This window comes from Pteropus alecto, unplaced genomic scaffold (assembly GCF_000325575.1).
Source record: "Pteropus alecto unplaced genomic scaffold, ASM32557v1 scaffold23, whole genome shotgun sequence".
Classification (NCBI taxonomy): Eukaryota; Metazoa; Chordata; class Mammalia; order Chiroptera; family Pteropodidae; genus Pteropus; species Pteropus alecto.
The window spans coordinates 7,800,964-7,809,025 of NW_006435837.1; positions in this window are offsets into that span (position 1 = coordinate 7,800,964).

The following is an 8,062-nucleotide window of genomic DNA, read 5'->3' on the forward strand; positions in this document are numbered from 1 at the left end:
ACGCCAAACAGCAACAGAAGCACCCATCTTACTATGAAATACAACCCTGGAAACGCATTCGTCATGGATACGAATGGTTCGCCACCTTGCCCTGTCAGATAATATTTCCTTACAAATTATAGCACAGAAGATAGATTCATGGTGGAGGATCCATGGTAGTTTCAGATTCTGCCTCTGCTTTGTGCTCTCTCCCTCTCCCTTCATCTCTCTCTCTCTCTCTACCTGTGTGTGCATGTGTGTCTCTCTTTATTTCTTTGCCTCTCTCTGTCTCTCCCTGTCTCTGTCTCTGTGCATATGTGTCTCTCTTTGCTTCCTCTCTCTCTCTCTCTCCCTCCCTCCCTCTTCCGCCCTCCCTCTCCACCTGTGCATGCATGTGTGTCTCTCTTTGCTTCCTTGCTTCTCTCTGTCTCTCCGTCTCTTTCTGTCTCACCGTCTCTGTGCATATGTGTCTCTCTTTGCCTCCCCACCCTCTGTCTGTCTCTCTCTCTCCCTCTTTGTGTGCGTGTCTCTCTCTTCACAACCCCTCCCCTCAATGCCTCATTAACTGGATAACTGTGTGAATACTGCTTTAAGGATATATTATATCCTCCATCTCTACCTAGATAATAGAGTAAAAATCAGGGAAATTGCTCTCAATGGAACAAAACTCATTTATCACCAATAAACAGCAGCTGCTGATGCCTGATAGCAACTCTGTCCCTCAGCACACTGAAATATGCATGCGAGGCTGTGCTAATATCGGAGCGTGTGCTGCTAAAAAGACTTGATAAACAGAAGTGGGGATATAGGTTGAAAGGGTGTTAAATGAGCAAAGATGGCATCTTTTTTAAACTGGAGAAATAAAAGCAGATGTCTCACCTCTGAGATAGTAGTGGTGGGGCTCTAGTCAGATTAGACAGTTATTAAGCATCGGTATCCTCACAAAGAAACTCCAGCTAGGAGATAAATTTAGATGGTCTAAATGGTCCAATTCCCCTCCAGCTGTATATTTCATACATTTGAAATCCCTTTTGTATTTCACAGGGAAGTCCATCCAATAGCATAAATTAATGAACATGATGAATTCATGTTCACGTAATATCCATTCTATATTATCATGAATTCATGTTCATATCGATCTCAACAGGGTGTTCTTTTGAGATTTTTTTTTTTTAAATCTACAATTTCTTCTTTCCTTTTTATTTTCATGGCCAAACACTGGCGCCTGCAGCCCCTAGCCATAGTAAGGACATAAACCTAAATGATGACTATGAAGAACACAGATAAGTCTGCAGGACATGGGCACGTGACTCCAGCCATGACAAACCCACCTTTCAATGAAGTGTTCTTTCGTCTCCCCAACATATTTACTTTTTTCCGGTAACATCACAGCTCTTCTCTTAGGAACTGCTTCTTTTTTTACTTCACATGTAGCTCTTGTAGAGCACCATGTTTTTATAGTACGCTGTTCCCAAAGTTAAGTTGATTGGTCCAGAAGTGGGCACTGGACCCAAAGCAGGACAGTGCAAGCTCTTCCTCACGACTTTGCTAGTTGGCACTGAGTACAAACCTCCCAATTGGTATTGAAAGCTACAGGATGTGATACTTCAGAACAATTGGCAGCCATGGTCCCTGGCTCGTGGAGGAAGCTGCTTTACTGGGGGAAAGGGAAAGCTAATAGGAAGAGATAAAAGACAAAAAATAATTTCAGTAGCATTCGTAGTGGACATTGTCAACATCCCACGCAGATCCCTCTGGGAATCCCTTAACCATTTCTGCACACCCCGTCCCCACCTTCTGTGTGCTTTGGCTTCTAATGGTCTACACCTGTGACTCTGTTAGGAGGACAGCTTTTGGATTACTGGAGCTCCTCTATGCTTTGGCTTCTAACGGGCCACACCTGCGACTCTTAAGATGCCATCCTTTTTGGCTACCTGAGCCTCTCTGCTCTGATGTGTGGAGCTAGGATTGCCTGGGATTACATTTCCCCAGCGTGGAGCTTGGAGGCTTAGTCAGTGGCAGACTGGTGCAGGCATGTGAAAACCAAGCTCCCGTGCCTCCAGTTTGGAGCGAACTCTTGAGTTAGAATTTAACCCTCAAAGCTCCCCTACAGGGTCAGGCTGAAGCTGGGACTTAGTTTGGAATTAAGCTGTCTAGCTTCTTCCCCTGCCCTGTCCTGCTTCTCACATGCCTTTCCGGTTTTCTTCAAAGAGCACGACAAACAGAAACTAAGGCAGCATTCTGGTGAGTCACGTTTATTCCTGGGACTGTTCAGTATACCTCTGGAGTTTTGTTACTAAGATGCCCTGTGCCATTTCAATCCTCTTTTCTCTTCACAAACCAGTTCAGATAGGGGTTCTGTCATTTGTGACCAAAAGAGACCCGATTAATTCAACAAGTGAGACACCCAGTTCGATGGAATATGGTGCGATCCAAACAATTATTTTATAGGATACGTTAATATGAAGAGAACAGTATATGCGCTTGACTTAAAAAATGGTTTGGTGAGTCTTTATGTTTTAGAGTTGATTAGTCAGCTCCATGAACATGATCAAAGTAATTTGTATATTGTCAAAAACCCAGAAATAGTGAAATTAAAACCACCGAATGAATAAATAGTATTTAGTAAGAGTTTATTGTGCATACAAAAACAGTTTGCAAACTAGGAGCCCCCAAGAATAAAAACCAATATAAAGTTCAGGGGCGTGAAGTTAAGGGATGGCTTATTAAGTGAAAATGAGGAAGTTGTTTAATCTTCACAATGGTTGATTATTACAATGGGGGTTTCCAGATGGTGAGGGATTGGTTAAAATTAATCGTCACATACCGTTTTTTAGGAAAATGACGTTTCTTTTATGATTGTCAGAGGCATTTACAAGAAATAACCTAAGTTTCGCTTATGTTCATGAAATAAGCTAGATTTATTTTTGCTTACGTGACTTAAATGATTTTGTCTGCTCAGGGAATTCTAAGTCTGGTCTCCACTGTGTATTTGATTTTACCAATATCTAGATATAGTCACATTTACCATTTAATAGCCTTTGAGACAGCACGGGAGAAAAGAATTGGATCTGTTGATCCATGTAGTTTTACAGAAACTGGTGTAGCAGAATACTGAGCAGGATATTAATAACATTTTCGATCTTATTATGATTATAGACAACACGTGATTTGCAATGAATTTTAAAGGCCCAGGAGAAGTTTACTGATGATAATTATAAGAAACATTTTGACAGCTACCATCTGGAGCAATGCTTAAGTGAATATAAGCTGCTAAAAATGAGTTTAATATGATAACCAGTTTATTGGGCAGGATACAGAAATATCTCTCTATAAACTATTCATCAGGGATTGAGATCATTTGTTCAAACTTTTATAAAATTTCCATGCCTGTTTGGACGGAGGAATTACAACCACCAGTGACCCAGACTTAAGTGAGTTATAGATTTGGGACTAATTAGTACCCGATTAAAGCTATTCAACCATGACCATGTTGTAAAGTAGAAGCAAAAATGGGGCCCTGGCAGGAAAGCCCATAATTACTACAACAAAGAAACAGCAATCTCAGTGCTAAATTAAAAATGGAAGTGTTTTACATTTTCCTGAGAAAGGAAGTTTTATAGACTGTCTTTTACTCATATAAATAACCTGCAAAATAATTATTAAATATTAAATTTAATACTGGATAAAGCAGTTTGTGCATCAGTCACATACTTGTTAACCATTAATTAATCCACTAACTTCAAAATACTTAAGTGACAGGATAGACACAATGCCAGTTCACAAACTCAAGCTATACATTAGTGACTTTCAGATATGTAGACTCTACTTTCTGCACAATTTATAACAGAAGTGGGGTAATGGCGGGGGGAGTACCTTACTCATGTGTTTTATTCAGAACTAACTCTCCTAGGAAAGTAGATTTAAGGTATTAAGCCAATGCCTTATCGGTTTCATTTGCAAATGAAGTACTTTTATGTAAAAACTTCTCTCAGTTCTTCATATTGTTTTCACAAGGAAGAAAAGTACACTTAATGGTGCTGATGCATTTCAACCATTTGGATTGTGCTTTTGTTGATGATCTAGGCTACTATTCATTCATTCATTCATTTATTCATTCATAAATAATTATTTGATCACCACACTTTGCAGGCACTGGGAATGCCATAATAGCTAAGACAGGGCTCTCCCCGCTTATGAAGTTCACAGGCCAGCATTGGACACAGACAACATGTAAGAACCACAATTTGATGTAACAACTGCTAAAATAGCATATATATCAGATCTTAGAACACCTTGGTTGGAAGGAAAGAGAAACAGGCAGATAGATGAAGCACTAGGTACCTTGGGACAGAAATCTTAAAAGACACTTGCCATTTGAATTTGGTCCTAAGTGAAGAGCAGGATTTTTCCAAGTACAAAGGAAGAATGAGCTTTTGCGTGTTGAGGGAAGCAAAGTCGTGAAGATATGGAAGCATAGTAGGCAAAGACTGAGAAACTCTGAGTAGGTTTATCCAAGACTGACAAATATACAAACCCCCTATATCTGACTGATTAGCGTAGGGAGAGCACAGAAGAACCAACCTGTTTGCAAGCTGAATTAGTTTTTTGTGCCTCGATGATGCACCTCAGTAGAATAGTCTGTTGATCAGGAAAGTTCTCCTGTAGTGGAAGACCTGAAATGCGTTCGTGGCAACCGAGAGTAAACCCAGTCCTATATTGATTGACAGTGTGGTGGGGGCAGTAGTTTGCACACCTTTGTGGTACTTGGGCTACACTTTACATATATGAGACTTTCGAGCATAGAAGTAGGACCAGTCCAGGACACCACCAGCTGGTGAGAATAAGGCTCCTAATATAAAGTCATGAAAACAATCTTGATCTGGTTTAATTAAGTTGCTGAGCAGAGAAGATCTCACTGGGTAACTATAACTGATGGGACAGGAAAAGGCAGGCTCATGCATACCTCAGCATATCCAAAAGAATGAAAATCTCTGGCAAATTTGCAAAAGCAAGACAAAATAATAACCCTCAAATTTTAGAAATTGCTACCTATTCTTCTATATATTTATATTCTAAATTCTCTATATCTCAAAATGTCTTCAGAATCCAACTAAGAGTTATTAGGGGTCTCCTACATTCAGACAGTAGCAAAACACTTCCAACTATAACCTTGGTTCTCAAGAGAGCAAGGTAGAATCTACTGGAAAGCATAGGATAAAACTGGTACGTCCTCCTAAAATGTCAATTTTACTTGATGAAAAATATCCAAGATATTTCTATAATAAAACTGTAATGAACATAACATAAATTCCTATGTATAATTCACTAGACATTTTATGTTAAAACAAAAGACTTCAAAGAAGTTTTGAATTTTCCATGTGTACCCTTACAATTTCTCTGCCATTTGGAGTATATTAGTGGAGAAATTTGAGAGTCATTTCCTTTATTTAATCCTAACAAATACGCGATGCTCCTTACTTTACACTTGTAGAGGTTGAAGCTCACAGAAGTTATTAATTTGCCCAAAATGTAACAGCGCCCTTAATTAGAAAATTTCCACTGATGTTTAAATCTCACCTTGAACAGAAATAAATGTAAGACAAGCAGATAAGGGCCAACCTTAAATTTTCAGTGTATATTATTATATATTAGCACTGACATTTCAAACTGTCATCTTATTCTACTGTTTCTGTCTAAACAATAAAAAATGAACTAAGTGTTCCATATGTATTACAAACTAAAAACTTTCAAAGCTCCTCATATCGAACCATTTTACTGTTTAAAATATGTCCTAAATTTTGAAATGTCTTTGTAAAAGCAGCGCTTAACTGCTGCCATCAGGACTGCCAACTTTTCATGCGTTATTTTTATTTCCTCAAGGAGGTTAAGCAATGTGCCCAAGTATACACAACTAGCATAAGTCCACCTAATTTAAATAAGGATCCAGGAGTGATTGACATAAGGCAAACCCTCCGAGGAGCTATGGGCCACAAACGGGGCCTAAGATGTAAGAACTCCTCTAAAGGATCTTACTGTCTCAAGATCTGAGTCTTTTTTATCTTCGTAATCCAGATAGAAGGCAACATTGATAGGAAACGCTGCTGTTTTTCACCAACAGCTCTAAAGTTGTCAACTCGTGGACTTGACTGGGAATGAATGTATGTGAGGTATTGACTTTTGGCATTTAACGTCCATATCCACCAACATATCTAAAAGGCTGGAAATCTAAAAACTACATTTACCAAACTCCCTTGACACGAGTGTTCCAGATGTGACATAGGTTCTGCCAACTGTATCTACTCATAGGAGCTATGAGAAGCAGGAGGGAGATAGAGGCCATTCTTTTCTATGTTCTTTGGGCATAAAAATACGGCCCAGCAGGTATGACATTGGCTGGATTTCATTGTCACTACAGTCGTTTACTGGTCTCTGCGTTACAGGCGTGTTGGCATATGATCTTGAAGTCAGCCTAGAGAGGGCTTCTTGATTTTGTTTGATCCCTCCAGCCTTTCCAATAGTTCTCTAAGAAACTAACTCCTATGTTAAATTTCTTTCTGCTTGAAATTCCTAAAGAGTTTCTTCAAGGGAACACGATAGAAATCATATCTGGAGTGCCACCATGAGCTGTTAGCAAAAATGAGACTTAAAAAGCCAAACACATGGATATGAAGTTATGGAGATAGATGGGCATTCACGCCTTATTTTCTGTTGTTCTATTTAGCTGAAGATGATGCAGGCTTGTGTAGGATAGTTGTAAAATGGCTCAGACCAACTGCTGTTCTCTGCGAAGTTTTAGCTGATCTTGGCATCATGTGAAACCTGAACACAATTTAGTCCTCCTTAGTAGGGAGTCCTGTGACCATAAATGCCATCATATGCTAATGAAAAGCTCTTTCCATCATTGGGTATTTCCCATTGTCAAAATATATGAATCTGTTTTCTAGAGGCGAGTACTTAAAATGGTGATTCTATTCAGTTGCATCTCAAAGCAAATTCTCAACTCCAACTGTACATGAGTATTACTCAGGGTTCTTAAAAATGATGTGTGGGGTTCCACTTCCAGGTCTTCTGGTATAATTAGTTTTGGTAGGATCCAGGTATCAGTGTTTTGTAAACCTTTCCAGGTCATTCTAAAAGGGTTGAGAACAACTGGACTGAACCAAACTGTAGCACTGCAGTTGAGCATGATTCATAGAACACTTTCACGGTGCACGGATAAAGCCCAACACAAAGGCATGTAAAGTGCTCTAGGGACAACTTAAATACTCATAAAAGTTCAAAGAAAGGTGATATCTCTGAGGCCTGGCATTGTCCAGGAATGATCGGGCAGGAGTGACTTAGGCTGAACTTCGAACAGTGAATGGAATTTGCACAGATGAAAGAGGAGGAAGGAGGAATGCAGGCAGTGCAAACAGCCAGGAAAAGGAACAAAGCAGATATGAGTGTGTTTTGTGATGTGGACAGTTGAGAGTTAATCTGGCAAGAGAGGAGTATGAAGGCTGGAAAGTCGAGTTGTGGGGAGGGCAGATTTGGATAAGGTAAAGTGGATCACATTACAGAGGGCCTCAGAAGCCTGGCAGAAGGAGCCTAGCAATTGGAAGAGTCAGTGAGAGGGATGTCCTTGGTCTTCCCTCATGACCGATGATGCCATATTTGGGAAACTAACATTCCTGAATTGAGCTTGATGATGAAAGCTTAGCTCTGGATATAGTCTTTTATATTGGAATGGAGAAATATGGGGAAGTAACATGGAGATGAAGCAGCCTCACAATTGTATATCGACTGTTCCTGAACTGATATTAATGATTCTCACAAAATCCTTAGGGAACAGTAAGAATACGTTGGGGAAGCTTACTCTTTACTCATCATCCGAACTCCCACTGGTTTAGTAGACACGTGTAGTGAACACTCTCAGTGCTCTACCTAGATACCTTCTGGTCTTTTGTGATTTCAGCATATGCCCCTCCGATTTCTGTGCCTTTGTTTCTAATACCCACACCTGCGGGTCTCTTGGGAGGACACACCACAGGCAACTGGAGCTGTGTTCTGGACTGTGGACCGCCAGAATGTCCACAGTTGA